The sequence below is a fragment of the Juglans regia genome, chromosome 9 (assembly GCF_001411555.2).
Source record: "Juglans regia cultivar Chandler chromosome 9, Walnut 2.0, whole genome shotgun sequence".
Classification (NCBI taxonomy): domain Eukaryota; kingdom Viridiplantae; phylum Streptophyta; class Magnoliopsida; order Fagales; family Juglandaceae; genus Juglans; species Juglans regia.
In genome coordinates, this window is record NC_049909.1 from 242,671 (window position 1) to 259,627 (window position 16,957).

The 16,957-nt window shown below is 37.4% G+C and overlaps 1 non-coding gene across 1 annotated transcript; it reads right to left on the reverse strand.

Annotated features, from left to right (window-relative positions):
* Positions 1 to 13,147: 13,147 nt before the first annotated feature.
* LOC118349516 lies at positions 13,148 to 13,254 on the reverse strand. Its single transcript, XR_004802473.1, has one exon. It is a non-coding gene; the product is annotated as a small nucleolar RNA R71 (small nucleolar RNA).
* Between the last annotated feature and the right edge of the window lie 3,703 nt (positions 13,255 to 16,957).

A 16,957-nucleotide genomic window follows, 5' to 3' on the forward strand; every position in this document is an offset into this window, starting at 1 on the left:
GATCCCACGACCACTCCATTTTATTACAGCCTGGAACTAAACCTGTCTTAGTTAGACCTTATCGTTATCTTCTTCTTCTTCTTTTTTTTTTTTTTTTTTTTTTTTTTTAGAAGGATGAAATTGAAAAAATTGTGAAAGAGTTACTGACTATAGAAGTCATCCAACCTAGCCAAAGCCTTTATTCCTCATCTATTTTATTGGTAAGAAAGTGATGGGTCCTGGAGTCTTTGTGTTGATTACTGAGCCCTTAACAATGTGACAGTTAAGGACAAATACCCAATACTCGTGGGGGAGGAACTTCTAGATGAAGTACGTGGGGCCACAATTTTTTCAAAGCTGGATTTGTGATCTGGTTACCACCAGATCAGAGTGCAACAAGAAGACATTCCCAAGACAGCCTTTTGTACTTGAGAAGGCCACTATGAGTTTTTAGTCATGCCTAAGGCTGCAAACAACCGAGTCGGGTCGAATTTGAACTAGGGGTCGCTAGCTCGATTAACATATATATCTGCTCGAACTCAACTCGAGCTCAAAAAATAGAGATTTCTAATCGAGCTTGGTTTGAACTCGAATACCAAAAATAAATGAACTTATACGAGCTCGAGCTACTTGACTTTGTCTGGACTTCATGACTTGAATACTTGTTTCAAGTTTCATGGCATGGGTTCAATGGTGGAGGGAGACACCGACAACAACACACAGATGCAGAGGAGAGAGAGAGAGAGCTGTGGGGAGATGGAAGAGGACGAGGCGCAATGGCAGCGGCACGAGGTGGACGACGACGCAGAAGAGGTGTGTGGTAGGACCCCATGTTTTGTGACCCATGGTTAAGCCACTAGCCATGTCATGACAAGGCTGGACAGCCCCACAGCAGCCCCATGGGCATGTCAGCCACATGCCAACAGCCATGCTAGCCATGGGCCAGCCTAGCCCACCCATGGGCTCATGCATGCCATGGGTCAACTTGGCCCATGCCAACCATGTTATTTTTTATAATTAATTTTTATTTAATTATTTATTTTTCAAGGGACACCTATTGGGGGTTTCCAAGTTGTAATCCTTATAAATAGGACCCTTAGGCTTTGCATTTACATCTTTTGGCAAATTCCTTAGTGGGTAGACTATTTTATTCTTGAGATCACCATTCGGTGCTAAGGTACTTGGACTCTTTGGGGTGCAATACGTGAATCCCCTAAGAGAGGATCACACCTTGCAATTCGTGAATAGGTGCGGTTCAATCTATCTTGTTCTTGCAACTTGGTGCAATTCGTGAATCCAAGTTGTTGTTCTCTTTGTTATTTTCAAATTTATCAATAAAGAAGTTTATTTCATCTATGTACAATTCGTGAATCATAGTTGAATTGGCTATCTTTTGTTCACTTTGTTCTTGATTATTTATCACTTGTTCATCGTGTTCTTCATTTGTTCTTGGTGTACATCCATTTCATTGCTCATTTGATCCATTCCATACCACATACTCGACCACCATAGTGTTTGTCATCCTTTCCATCAGTTTGTCAACTTACCATAAATTGTTCCCTCCATACACCTTGCCCTATCTAAAATACACATAGCCTCCACTCTCAGATACATCATTCAGCCAACCCTAGTGTTGCCCTACTTTCCATATTAGTTCACATTTGCATAATTATCATTCATCTATCATATTCATAAAACCCTAGCCATACCATCCACTTACCATATTCGGCCATCCTAAAGCCATCCACCATAAACCCTAGCCGCCCATCTCAAAGCTCTATAAGGAAACTCATTCCTTCTAGGAGTCTTGACTTCCTCCAATTCAAATTCAAATTCAAATCCCAATTCCAATCCCTTAATTTAAGGAATTGCAAATCCTCTTCAATTCCTTAAATCACTCTTCTTACAATCACTCTAAGTCAACTATTGACTTGTCATCTTAATTCAAATTCAAATTTCTCTCTTCACTCAAAGATTCATTCCATCTTACAAACTTCCCATATCCACCCCTAACCCAACCAAATCTAGCCAATCTTCCTAAGACCAAGTCAATCCAAATCCGCCTACCTTAGCCACCAAACCCTAGCCTCACTCTTCCATCTCATTCCCAAACCCTAGCATCATCCTAAACTTAAACCCTAAGTCAACTCTTGCAAATCTCGAAATCCACCCTAGCCACCATACAAAACCCTAGCTACACTTCACCATACCTACCCTAATCACCATCCAAGTGGCCCAAACATTAAGGGCAACCCTTAAGCCATTCCCATTGCATCAAACACCCATAATTCTAAGCCAATCTTCCAAACCCACACCAACCCTAATTCTACCATAGCCCACGACATCTCTAGTTGCATCCAACCCGAACCCGAACCCGAACCCTAACCTCATCTCATCCATTCAACCCTAGCCTCCATCATCTTGGCACTTCACTCAAGAACAAGTCTAGCCGCCCACATTGATTTGCCTTAGCCTAAACACTTAGCCTACCCAAATATATCATCTCATCACTCAAACACCATCCTTTTGTGGAAGGCCAAGCAAGTTGGCAAGAACACTCAGTCGCCATCATCACCAAGACGAGCTTGTGGACCTTAGTGTTAGGGACAAGACCGGGGGTCCCTAACAGTGAGGCGGCGTGCGTATTCTCTACAGTAGAAAGAAGAAATAAGAACGAAGAAAAATGACAAAAGAAGAAAGAAGAAAGAAGACGAAAGAAGAAAGCGGAGAGGGAGGGGAGTGGGGGGGGGTGAACAGCGCATTGAAGAAGAGAAGAAATAAGAAGGGGCTCTAGGGTTTCTATCATGGTCAAAATGCATAGCTTAATGAAAAGGAGTTGGGCTCTTACTTGAAACAAGCTAGGCATCAACTTCAAACACACGCGGTCCAAAAGATATAAAACAGTATAAATCAACTACAAAAGCCCAAACTCAAAAGACTAAAATAAAATAAACAAAAGACATATTAAAATAAAATACACCATAACCTTAGCAATTAAATAAATAAAATAATATATATAGAAATATTACGAGTATTGTGACGAGCTCATAGCGAATCAAATTGAGTTTATATGAATTTTGTTCACGAGCCTACACCGAGTCGAGTCGAGATTACTGAGTTTAGCTCGTTTAATATTCGAACCAATATTAGTGATCATGAACAACTCATTTATCAAATGAACCGAATCTAAATCGAGTTTATATGAGTCAAGCCCAAGTTGTTCACGAGTAGCTCTGTTCGTTTGCAGTCATGCCTTTTGGCTTGACTAATGCTCCATCTACATTCCAAAGTCTAATGAATGCTGTTTTTAAACTTTATTTATGGAAATTTATCCTTGTGTTTTTTTATGACATATTAGTTTACAGCAAGACGGAGGAGGAACACTTACAACACTTGGCCGTGACTTTGGAAATCTTAAGAGAGCACCAGCTTTTTGCCAAGAGATCAAAATGTAGTTTTGGCAGCCTTGAAGTAGCATACTTGGGGCACTACATCTCAACCCATGGTGTCAAGGCTAATCCCGAGAAACTACGGGCATGGTTGAATGGCCACGACCATCGAACCTCAAATCATTGAGGGGTTTTTTGGGCTTTACCAGGTACTACTGACTTTTTATCAAGGACTATGGGGGAATTGCAGCCCCCTTGATAGACCTCTTAAAGAAGAATGGTTTTCTTTGGAATCCAGGGGCTGAGTTAGCATTTGTGCAGTTGAAAGTTGCAGTCATGAAACCGCCTGTGTTGGCACTACCTAATTTCTCACTTCCCTTCTACATAGAATGCGATGCCTCGGGTAGAGCAGTGGGTGCAGTTTTATTGCAACAAGGACATCCCATTGCCTTTTATAAAAGGCAAGGCTTTGTTATTGTCGACGTATGAGAAGGAGCTGTTTGCACTAGTTTCTGCAGTGCAAAGGTGGAGGCCCTACTTGTTAGGAGCTCAATTTGTGGTGAAAACAAACCAGCAGAGTTTAAAGTTCTTGCTGGACCAACGTGTGGGTACACCTATGCAGCAGCGATGGATTTCCAAGCTAATGGGTTCTGATTTTCTAATTGAATATAAATGAGGCAAGGATAATCGAGCAACAGATGCTCTATCACGAAGATTTGAGGAGGGTAATCCAGCAGCTATGGCCCTCACTATGGTCTCAGTCCCTACTCTAGAACTGGTTGATGAGTTGCAAGGACTTTATTCTGTTGACACAGATATTCAGAAGTTGTTGCAGCAGCTGTCTCAAGGGGCCTTAACCCCCCATTACACTATGAGGAATGGGATCTTGTACCATAAGAGTAGGCTGTGTATTCCCAATTCTAAACCCTTCAAGCTGAAACTCTTGGAGGCCCTTCACAATAGTCCAACAGGAGGTCATTCAGGGTTTGACACAATCTTACACAGAGTGTGGAGGGAATTCTTTTGGCATGGACTCAAGGCTGATGTAAAGGAGTTTATTCGACAATGTGATGTTTGTCAGTGTGTAATACCAGATAACACCTTACCCAGTGGCCTATTACAACCCCTTGACATTCCTTCTACACCTTGGACTAAAATAACCATGGATTTTATAGAAGGTTTACCCCTGTCTCAAAGATATGACTGTGTTTGGGTTGTGGTGGACCATTTAACTAAATATAGTCATTTCATCCCTTTATCCCACCCTTATACAGCATCCACCTTAGCCCAACTCTTTATCAAACACATATTCTGTCTCCATGGCTTACCTAACTCTATTGTGTCGGATAGGGACAAGAGTTTCACCAGCAAATTTTGGGGGGAGTTTTTTAAACCATAGGGAGTTAAACTGGCTTATAGCATAACTATCATCCCCAAACCGACGGCTAGACTGAAGCTGTTAACAAGGCCTTGGAGAACTACCTATGCTGCTTCGTGGGTGATTGTCCCAAAGACTGGGCACTTTGGATCCCCTTGGCCGAATGGTGGTATAACACCACCAAACATACCTCGACTCAACTCACCCCATTCCAAGCTCTATACGGCTACCCCCATCCCAAGTTAGTGAACTACCTTCCTGGCACCTCCCATGTTGAAGCTGTGGATTCCTCCCTTCAATCCCGAGATCAAATCATACATCTGTTGCGACATAACTTGCAAAAATCACAAGATAGAATGAAGAGATATGCGAACTTGAAAAGGAATGAGAAAACTTTAAATATTGGAGACTGGGTTTTTGTGAAATTACAACCATATCGTTAGAAATCCCTAGCATAAAAGAAGAAATGCTAAACTGTCTCCTTGCTTCTACGGTCCATTCCAGGTGATTGAACGCGTCGGTGAGGTCGCCTACAGAGTGGATTTGCCAGCCTCATCACAAATCCATCATGTTTTTCACATCTCCCTACTGAAGAAACGGGTAAGCCCAGACCAGACACCCATAGCCCATCTTCCACCCGTAGATGCACAGGGTATTCTAAGCCCAGAACTAGAAGCTGTACTCGAGTGAAGAGTGAAAAAGAAAGGATCTTTACCCGTTACAGAGGTTCTAGTCCGTTGGCAGGGGCAAAAGGATGAAGATGCAACCTAGGAATCGTTCTACAAGATGCAAAATTCCTACCCACATCTTGTGGGCAAGGTGTTTTAAATCGATGGGGCTCTGTTACACATCTAGCCATAGGTGGCTGTGAGGGTTGGTTGTGTGCGGCGGCCTGAAGAGAGAAGTGGAAAGGAAGCTTGCAAAGTGAAATGTCGTAATCCAAGTCTAGGGTTAGAAGGAGAAGATGCTGGAGTGTTCTGTGACTGTTAATCTAAGGAAATGCTAAGATTATGTCAGCACATTAAAGTGAAGATAAAGACTAGGTTCTAGAATATGTATTTGAGGAATAAGCCGTTACTTTCTTTTAATTGCTATTGGTTGTTGCCTAAGGGCTTTGTTGTCTTTTTAATAGAATATTATTGTCTTATTCCATTTGGAAAGTATCATTTTGGTTAATGAAATTTCATCTTCTTATTATTATTCTCTGGAGGCTCTTAGTCTCACCCTCGAAGTGAGTTTTCTTTACTTTTATGGGTTCTTGGCTGTTACATCTTCCATCCCAACGCCCCGTGAATCTGTTTCCTTTTTCCTTCTCAATTTTTTCTCTCCATTTTCTCTCTTCCCTCTAGAGCCTGACACTCACTCTCTCCCTCTCTTCCTTTTGCCTAGTTTGTTTTTTTTTTTTTTATTTGTGTTGTTTGATTTTTTTGGAAACTCATTTTATCTGTGGTGTTGTGGTATGATATGTGGTCTGATTTGTGATTTGTGCTTACAATTTGTGATATGTATTGCTCTGGTATCTGGTATGTGGTCTAGTATGTGGTATAAATATCTGGTATGTAGTCTGGTTGGGTTGTTCATGTAGAGTTGTGTTGTTCCTGTAATACTTGGCGTTGACACGTGGAAAAGGTCCAGTGGAGTTCCCTCGGTTGACTGGTTATATATATATATATATATATATATATATATATTTTTTTTTCAATGTGGAGACAAGAATATGTTGATTTGAGAGATTCAAAGTTTCACTTATGTGTCCTAGGAACAAATTTTGCAAAACACTAAAGTATTTGTTACTGTACTAAGATGGCATGCATGTAATCAACTTTTGTTAGACATTGGCATCTTATTCTTGAAAATACTATTAAAGTGGCTTGATTTTGAAGGGTACTTGTAAACCACACATTTCCTACTGCCAATGTATCAAAGGTTAGATATATTTGGCATCACCATGCAAGAAAAAGAAACAAATTTGTCTTATAGGAATCTCCTTTTGACAAAACTTCATCTTCCAAACCACCCTCTCTTTTGTAGATTGCATGCATATATTTCAGGTTGCAGTTCCAACCTTTAAATGGAGCTTTAGAGGGAAAGTAGAGAAGATGATGGGGGTACTCTTTTATCTTTTTATCTCCCGAGTGATAATATGGATGACAAAACAAGATTATCGTATGCCCATTAATCTTAGAAAAGTGAAAAAAAAGGGTCTGGAATCTTTGGACAATGATTAGCTACTTATTGTGGTTGCCCAATAATATGATGGTGTCGCTAATGTTGTTGCTGACCAACAAGACAATATCCAATACTTAAAACCATTGTTGAACTTCATTGCCAACAACCATTATTAAAATTTTTCATTGGCTAAACTGAGCAATTGATTGATTAACCCTTTTCTCTGTATACTGTTTCAATCAGATGGGATTGAATTTATGCATCTAAAATTATTTCATCATTATCCAAATCCAACCCAACTGCACTCTATTGTGGCAGATTTCTTGTCTTAATAGGCATAGATAATTGAACTGGCATTACCTGTCTTTCTCTTGCTCCGCTGTAGATGGTTGCTTCTAGTCAAAGAACTTGTTAGATTTTTTTTAGGACCAACAACTTATCATAATTAATTGTTAGCATATACACAAAAAATATTCCATGATTTGATTGGTAAGTGACAAACATAAATTTTTGCTTTAGGGCCTTACACCTTCCCAGTTTTGATGTCAACTAACAGGAAACAAGTCACGTTTGTATTTTGAATTCTAATTGCAGACTAGCGTTTAATACATTCAAAAGTATTTTAGCTTTTATATTAATACATCCTTCACACCACATATCAATGTTTGCATCTTGGAAATCTACAACCCGTACCTCCAATTGCTATAATCTACTCCTCATGGCTGGAGGGTCGACATTTTATACATAACTGGACAATTGTTATTCTTCTGACTAACTCCTTATAAATTATGACTTTTTAAAGGATGGACACTCCATTCGATTTGGACCCCTTCTTCACCGCTTTCTTACAAAGTGGAAGAGAAGGTTGTAATAGCTCTCCAACGTATATGTAACATGCTAATATTGTGGTCCAAGCAACCCCCCTTGGCAGTGAAAAGAGGTATCTAGCAAAAAAAGCTCAAAGAGGTACATCTTTCACTGAAGAGGAGGATAATCTCCTTGTCTCCACTTGGCTCAACATTAGCATTGATGCTATACGGGGTACTGATAAAAAATCCACTCAGATGTGGGACAAAATTTCAAATTTTTATCACGAGTATAAAAAACCAAACACTGTGAACCGTTCTGTCAGGTCATTGATCAATCGCTGGTCCATGATCCAGAAATGCATAAATAAGTTTTGTACATTTTTAGTGCAGGTAGAATCATTACACCCTAGTGGTGCGACCTAGCAAGACTAGGTATGTACCATTTTCTTTCAATATTGCAATTATGTATGTAAGATTTATTTTTTTACAATATTGCTTCACCTTGTCAGATTGAAAAAGAAAAGCTTATGTACAAGGAGATGGAGAAGGTAAACTTCACAATAGAGCATTGTTGGTGTCTTTTGAGACACCAACCCAAATGGCAGCAACACATGGTTTCACTGAATACGAGGAGAAGGTCACATGATAAACGTCCAGCCAATGAACATTAAAGTGAAGTTTTCGACGACACTGTGGAGGAGAACGTGGAGATTCTTATTGAGAGACCTCCAGGCAAAAAAGTTAAGAAAGAAAACTTGAGGAAGTGGAAGTCCTGGGAATCATGTGATGCTAAGTTCAACATGGCATTAGCTGGGATGACTGAGAATAGACGGTTGTGTATGGTAGAGAGGAGAGCATGGGTGATGAAGGCAAATCGTGATGGAGGTGCACAACTGGAACTTGAGAAGAACAAGTTCGAGGCGGAGATGATGAGCAAGGATCTTGCTAGCATGAATGCCATGCAGCAAGACTACTTAATATTCAGAGGAAAATTTATGAGGCATCTTTGAATAATTCCGAAAGTACATCCAAGAAATCTCCATCCACACCTCATTGAGGTGTGTAACTGTTGAGCTGATTTCAGATTTCCAGATTTTAGTGGCTGGGCAGCAACTATTAGATCTGTTTTTTTTTTTTTTTTAAATGGATGATATTATTTTGGAATTGTGATTTGATTTCAACAATAGCATACTGGAAAGGTTAAGGATCTTGTAGGCTGGTTGTAACTTTTTGCATTGTGGGTCACATTGGTGGTAGAAACTTGAGTAAGCTGTTTGTTAAGTTTGTTGGAACTTTTGTGGACTGGTGGGTTGGATTTGATTTACAAGATGTTTTGATTTCAGATATTGTGTTGGCTTTGTGCATGGCTATACTTGTGTGTGATTTTTCCTCATGGATATATTAAGTACTAATTTGTTAAGTTGGCTATATTAAGTGCCGCTTTGGTAAGGGAGTTGCTGCTTTGTTGGCCATTGAAGTGTTTTAGCTTGGTCACTTGACTTTGATAGTGTTCAGCTTTTCAATATTTCCAGTTTCACAAAGTCTCTTGTCAAATTCAGTCAATGTTAGTTTCTAGTATCTTTTAAGGTTCCTCCTCCACATGTTTGGGATCCTTGTTTTCTCCCTTTCATTAGCGTTTGGTTGCTTTGGGCTGCTTCTAAGCACGTGTAACTTAGGATTAATGGACTGAAGTGGTGGTTGGACTTTGGGTAGCTTCTAAGAATGGGATGCTTTGGGAATTTCTGATCTGATTTTTCCTCGTCACAGCAACCCGAGTGGAGGGTTTTTTTTTTTTGTTAGTTCACATTTCTTTACATTAGGACAAAAATGTACTTGGTCTGCTATTGAATGCTATTATATTATACTCTATGCTAAGTTGGTATTATACTAGTTGGTTTTGTAAGTTGGTTTTGTATTATATTATACTTAAGTTGGTTTGTAAGTTTCAAAGTCAGCCTTGAAGAATGCTATTATACTAGTTGGTTTTGTATGCAGACAGAAATGTACTTCGAAAAAGCTTGTATATTATACTTGGTCTGCCATCATATCTTGCTAGGCTGTGTGTGAGCACCTTGTCTCAAAGTCAGTTTTGAAGAATAAGTTGGTTTAGTAAATGCACGCATTAAGTTCAATACTATTATGACCATATGATTCAAAGATAGAAAATGCAAGTGTCCATAACACTGAAATATAGAGCTTGCAAATGATTGAAAGCCTTCTCATGCTTTTAAGAAGGAAATATGTTCACCCTTTTTTCGTACTCTGAATTGTATATAAGAGGAGTTTTATGCTTTTATTTAAAAGGATTGACAAAAATAATTTCCTTCTATTTAAATTAGAATTTTTAAAAAATTATAAGATGAATGATATAATTACTTATCATAAACTACGCCAATGAAAGATTTTCAATAATAGTCTTAGGATGGATAAATTAATGTCCATTAAAACAATAAAAAGGAAATATTAAATAATAGAACTTCCTTAATATGACCATATTTTTACGATTACTACAATTAACAACAAGTCTTTCCACATTCTAGCTTATAAATTATGAGTGGCCATGCATATTCCATATATGCTCTGTAAGGTCAGCTTGTAGTTGAGAATGAGTGCCTCTGTCTCTAATATGATGATGTTGTACAATGAACTTTATGAATCAAGGTATTGATTACGCTCAAACTATTATATGGTGGTATAGTATAGTTTAGGGTGTCGATCCATAGGGAGTCGAAAAAAAACTACAAGATGCAAGTTTAAGGAAAAAAATTAAATGACAATATGACATGAATATGAAAATTCTAACTAAAATACGCAATTAAAATGAGATTAGGGCATGGATAAAAAGGCAAGTGAAGCTTCAGGCTTCCATCAACCTGATCTAATACTCTGACTTTTTCAACCCAAACTATATACACAATTAAAAATTGTAGCACCAAATTTCTAATTGTAAGATACGACACTATATTCATCTATTTTCTCAAATTTAATTATAGAATCTATTCCCTCTTTACAAATCACATTTTTCATATATAAAAATGAATATCAGATCTAAAAACGACACTATGTTCACAAACAATAGTATAGCAAAATATCATATCAATGACATGAAAAACAATTGTTTAAGTCACAATCATATATTTATAATCCTATAGCTAAACCATAGCAAGTGATAAGTGTGATTTTTATATGATTTTTATTACTCTTTTATTTATAAAAATTATCATTTTTTCTTTAATACTATTGATTTTATTTGATTTCTATATATTTTTCTTTAATTTCTTGGATTTGAAGGAATAAGAAGATTTAGTTCGAAAAAAGAGTATTTTGGTACAAAAGAAGAGACTACGGATCCAGACTGATGAGAGATAGCGAGATCTGAAGAGAGTTGAGGAGATTTAGGCGAGGAGACTCGCGACCAGAAGGCGTGACCATAATTCGGGACCAGAATTGGCAACAAGAGTTAGGCGATAAGAAGACTTGGCACAAGGCTTCGGCCGATTAGATTGGGTGACTAGTCTAAATGACCAACTTAAGCAACCAACCTAAACGACATAATGGGCAACAACTAGAAAGGCGAGCAGCTTTACTGCTCGATAGGTTGGCGAGAGGGTTCTATCATCCCGGTTGGGGGTCTTTCCTCTCGGTAGGTGAGGAGACCAGTTATATTCAGCACACACGACATCTACCCGATGGGACCCTTCCGAGTTCCGCAATCAATCTGCTGACCACCAAATCTTCCCAAACTCCGTAAATCAAGCCGCTTATTGCTGAATCTTCCATTTTAGATAATTCCATTATTTTTGGGATAATTTATTTTATATTAATGTTTATTTTTAGAAACTATTATCCCGATCTTTAGGCTAGATTGTAGCCGCATTTACCTTGCTTTCGAATTTGAGTTTTGACATCTATTTAATCCCGTCTTGTGGGATGAATAGAGGAGGGGAGTCTGAGTTTAGAGTAAAAGTAGTCCAGAGTTTATCATTTAAATTTCTTTCCAGGAGAGGATCTTTAGGATAAAGGCAAGGGCCACATGTTTTATTAACCAACTCCAACGAAGAACACTAGTTTTATTGTTTTTCTTTTAATTTCATTATGAACTAATTCTATTTTTTAGAGCTTTGATGTAGTCTAGCATTGAACACACAATTTATATTCTAAGTTATCGTATTTTCAATATTTTCATGATTAAGTGTTTATTCTTTGTTCTTAAAGCTTGCAATTTTCTAATTAATTATTATTCGATCTATTGAATCGCAATGAGACCGATATGTGATTTGTGATTAGCTCTAGGATTAAGCACTTTTAATTGAGTGAAAGTAGAGATACTTTACCATAATTAGTGTGATTTTCAAGAAAAATCTAAAAAACTTAATGAGTCTCCAATTAGTTAAATTCACATAGAGATATGGAGTTATTAGTTGGAGATATTTTTAGTAATGTTTGAGAGAAAATATTGAATAGTTAAGGGTTTTTTTATCATCAACTTGGGATAATTGAAATTCTATAACAAGGAAGAATAACTTGTGTGGAATTTGTTAGGTGAAATCAAACGCTCTAAATATATTTTTATTATTTTTAAAATCTTAATTTTAATGCTATTTTCTTCAGTTTAATTTAGATAATTTATTATTCAAATTTAGATTTTTCAAATAGTAATTAATTTAGTAAAATTTCAATACTCAATAGCATAATTAATCAATGTGAGTTCGACATCCATTTTCTTTAAAGCATTTTACTACTTGTTATGATTATGTGCACTTGCAAATATTTTTATGCAAACAATTTTTTAGCGCCGTTGCTGGGGATTAGTTATTTGTTATTAATATTGATACTAGCTAGATTTTTACTACTTTGGATTTTATTTTATTTTAAAAATTGGTTTAAATTAGATCTCTGTTTGGTTTTTGTTTTCGAGAATTAAAAGTGCATGTCCCGATCTAAATCATTAGAGCATATACTTCTTGATCCCAAGATTGAAATAACCTTATGTCGGATCAATAAAAATAAAAAGAAAGAGGTCGCCGCATCTAAATTTAATATGGCTGACTAGAGCACAAGGCGTTAAGAGACTATGCTATGCCCTCTGTCAATGGGGCGACATCTAGTAAGGCGACCAGCTATACAAGCCAATAACTTCGAGATCAAGCCGGCCATCATTCAAATGATTGAACAAACTGTCCAGTTTGGGGGGTTGTCACAAGAGGATCCTTATGTCCATATTGCAAATTTTCTAGAAATTTGTGATATTTTGAAACACAACGGAGTGACAGATAATACGATTCGATTGAGACTTTTTCCTTTCTCACTTAGGAAAAAAGCAAAAGTTTAGTTGAACTCTTTGCCGCCTGGCAGCATCACCTCCTGGGAGGAGTTGGTACAAAAAATTCTTAGCAAAATATTTCCCTCCGGCCAAGACAGCGAAGTTAAGGAATGATATCACTACATTCACCCAATTAGAGGGTGAATCATTATATGAGGCATGAGAGAGATACAAGGATTTATTGTGCAAGTGTCCACATCATGACCTCCCAGCCTAGCTTCAAGTACAGACATTTTACAATGGTTTGGGACCCACAAATTGATCTATGGTTGATGCAGGTGTAAGAGGAGCATTAATGAGTACAATCCATAAAGCCGCATATGAACTTTTAAAAGAGTTGGCGTCTAACAACTATCAGTGGGCTGTTGAGAGAGCAATGCCAAAGAAGGCGGCTAGAGACGTTGAGCTTGACTCTATGTCCGCAATTGCAGCCCAGTTGGCAAATCTATCCAAACAACTAGGTAAGATAAATGTTAATGCTATTCAAACTAATGTTGTTTATAATCATTATGCAGGAAATCATTTAAGTATAGATTGCTAAGTGGGGAATCTTTTTGCCCAACCGAGTTATGAACAAGCCCATTACATGTCCAATTTTCAATGTCAAAACAATCCTTATTCAAACACGTTCAATCCCGGATGGAGAAATCACCCTAACTTTTCATGGAGCAATAACCAAGTGCAGGTTAGACCACCTCAACAGTTTTCACAACAAGAGAAGAAACCGACACTTGAGTATATATTTATGCAGTACATGCAAAAGACTGATATGGTGATGCAAAAGAATGATATGGTGATCCAAAACAACTCAGTTTCAATCCTTAATCTTGAGGCATAAATCGGTTAGCTCTCAAACATGCTTACTGAGAGGACAACAAGGACTTTACCGAGCAACATTGTGGCCATTCCGAAGGAACATGTCAAAACCATAACATTGAAAAGTGGGCTGACATATGACCAGCCGCAAATAGTAAATACCGAGCGAGATGCAGAAGCTGTCAAAAACATGGAACCTGAGATGAAGGAAGTTGAGTATGAGGTGAAAGAAGCAGAGCGGGATGTGACCGACTAGCAAGCTAAAATGACTAATGAGAATAAAGGGGCTGCAAAACCCAAGAAATACATGGAGTTTATATCTGAAACTTATTCTCCTTCAATTTATGATCCACCAATTCCTTTTTCATAAAGATTAAGAAAAAATAAGGATATATTATCAAACAAACGGAAACTAGAGGAGCATGAGAGTATAAAGTTGTCTGAGGGGAGCAGTGCAATTTTACAAAAGAAGCTGCCACCTAAGTTGAAAGATCTGGGGAGTTTCACGATCCCTTGCACTATAGGAAATTCATATTTTGATAAAGTTTTATGTGACTTAGGGGCAATTATTAATCTAATGCCTCTCTCTATTTTCAGGGAACTAGGTCTTGGAGAAGCAAAGCCTACCACCATCTCTCTACAGCTGGCAGACGGATCTATTAAATACCTGAGTGGACTCATTGAGGACGTTCTAGTGAAAGTTGATAAGTTCATCTTCCCGGTCGACTTCATTGTACTCAATATGGAGGAGGGCGAGGAGCAGGTCACTTTTGACGTATATAAATTTATGGAATTCCCTTCCAAGGTACATTCTTATTTTCAAATAAGCGACCGAGACGTAGTCATGGCCGACAAGACTTATGGAGTTTCCATCAAATTTAAGGAACGAAGAGGCCAGAGAGATCTCCAAGGGGTACATGGCTGCACCTTCAAGGGAAATATTCAATTGGAAGACCAAAAAAATAATTCAGAGGAGCATCTCTTACCTTCTCTCATTTTTTACTTTAGTTTTTCTTCTTTTTTTCTCATTGAAGACAATGTAATATTTAAGTTTTGGGGGAAATGATATTATTTTATTTATTTAAAATAATAATAAATAAAAAACAGTATGGTTTGATGGATAAAAAGCCTATGATAAGAATATGATTGAAATTGATTATAATTTTTATGAAAAATTCTCATTGCTTAAGTCTAGTTGTTAATTCTTTACATGATCTTACTTAATTTGGTATTTTCTATGTTCAATGAATGCTTCTTATGATCATTAATATACCTAGAGAAATTTTATGTGAATTGTTTTAATTTTTATGGTCTCAACTTACTCTAGAACTTGTTTGATTACACTAGAGGTGAAATCCTAAACAAAATATTACTGGGGCAATGATTAAGGCATTTTTTTGGACCGATTGAACCTTTCAAGCTTACCCATTTATTATCTTTATCCCTAGCCGCCCCTTTGACCTTTATTGAATTATATTTTGGCCTTATATTTTTCTTTCTTGTAAACCTCATATTCCCTACCCTATTTGAGCTTAAACACTTATTTTCTTACCTCTCAAGAGAACTAAGTTTACACAACATCACAGACTCACAAGAGCATGAAAGGCAAGAGAAGTAGAAGGTCTAAGACTAAAGTTAATTATAGCCATATTATCAAAATCATAAGTTTGGGGGTGTGAAAAGTCAACTCGTCTACTATGTGGCCAACAAGAAAAAGTCTGCGAGAGTCATCCACAAAGGCAGTCGAAAAGGTATGGATTACTTCCATGAAAAAAAAAACCACAAAATAAAAGAAAATGTCCGACTTGCCCAATAGAGGGGTAAAAAGAGAGATACTGAAAGTACAAGAAATAGATGTATGTTGAGAGATTTACAATGATTGAGAAGATATGTTAGAAGTGAGAATGCTCTATTTGTTCTGTTGGTGTTCAAGCTTAAGTTCTTTTGCTTTGTTTGAATCCTACATTTTCTTTATAGCCCTTACCCTAGCCTTACATTACAAGTTTAATAAAGACCTATTGATCCCTAGTGATAGTTTCTGTTCTACATTAGTGGAGAGTGATTTGAAAATAAAGCCTATGAAGTGATTAGAGATCTATTATTTATTTACTTGTTTGTATAAAACTATCCGGAGAGCTAATGATAAAGTGAGAATGATGGGTATGCATGAATGTGTGGATGGATAATGCGGTGGAATTGAATTTTGAATTAACTTTTAGACTTAATTGATCTTAAATGATTCGTTTGAATTATAAACTTTAGACAATCTTTGAGGCAATAAATTTTATGAATCAAACAAATACCTGTTTTAATTGTTTTTCTCCTTCTCTGCTCGAGGGCGAGCAAAGCTTAAATTTGGGGGTATTTGATAAGTGTGATTTTTATATGATTTTTATTACTCTTATATTTATGAAAAATGTCATTTTTCCTTCAATACTGTTGATTTTATTTTATCTCTATATATTTTTCTTTATTTTCTTAGATTTGAAGGAATGAGAAGATTTATTGCGAAATGAGAGTATTTTGGTACAAAAAAAGAGACTAAGGATCCAGACCAATGAGAGGCAGCGAGATCTAAAGAGAGCCGAGGAGATTTAGGTGAGGAGACTCTTGACCAGAAGGTGCCATTAGAAGGCGCGACCAGAATTGGTGACAAAAGTTAGCCGATAAGCGAGATATTTTGCCTTCTGGGTGAGAAGACTTAGCGCAAGGTTCCGGGAGACTAGATTGAGCAACTAGTCTAAACGACTAATTTAAGCAACCAACCTAAATGACATCGTGGGCAATAAGTAGAAAAGGTGAGCAGTTTTACCGCTCGGTAGGTTGGCGAGAGGGTTCTATCATCCCGGTCAGGAGTCTTTCCTCTCAGTAGGGAGGAAACCAGTTATATTCAACGCACACGGCATTTGTAACAGCCCGCTAGAAATTCATTGGTGGAATTTCTATTGACTTTAGGAATCTCGTGAAAATCCCATAAGTTTTTACGAATCGACCAATCGCATAGGTTTTAGTCTGTCAACATAGTCAGTGTTATCACTCACTATGGTGCTAGTAATATGAGTTTAATTATTTGAGGTAGTTAGAAGTGTCAGAA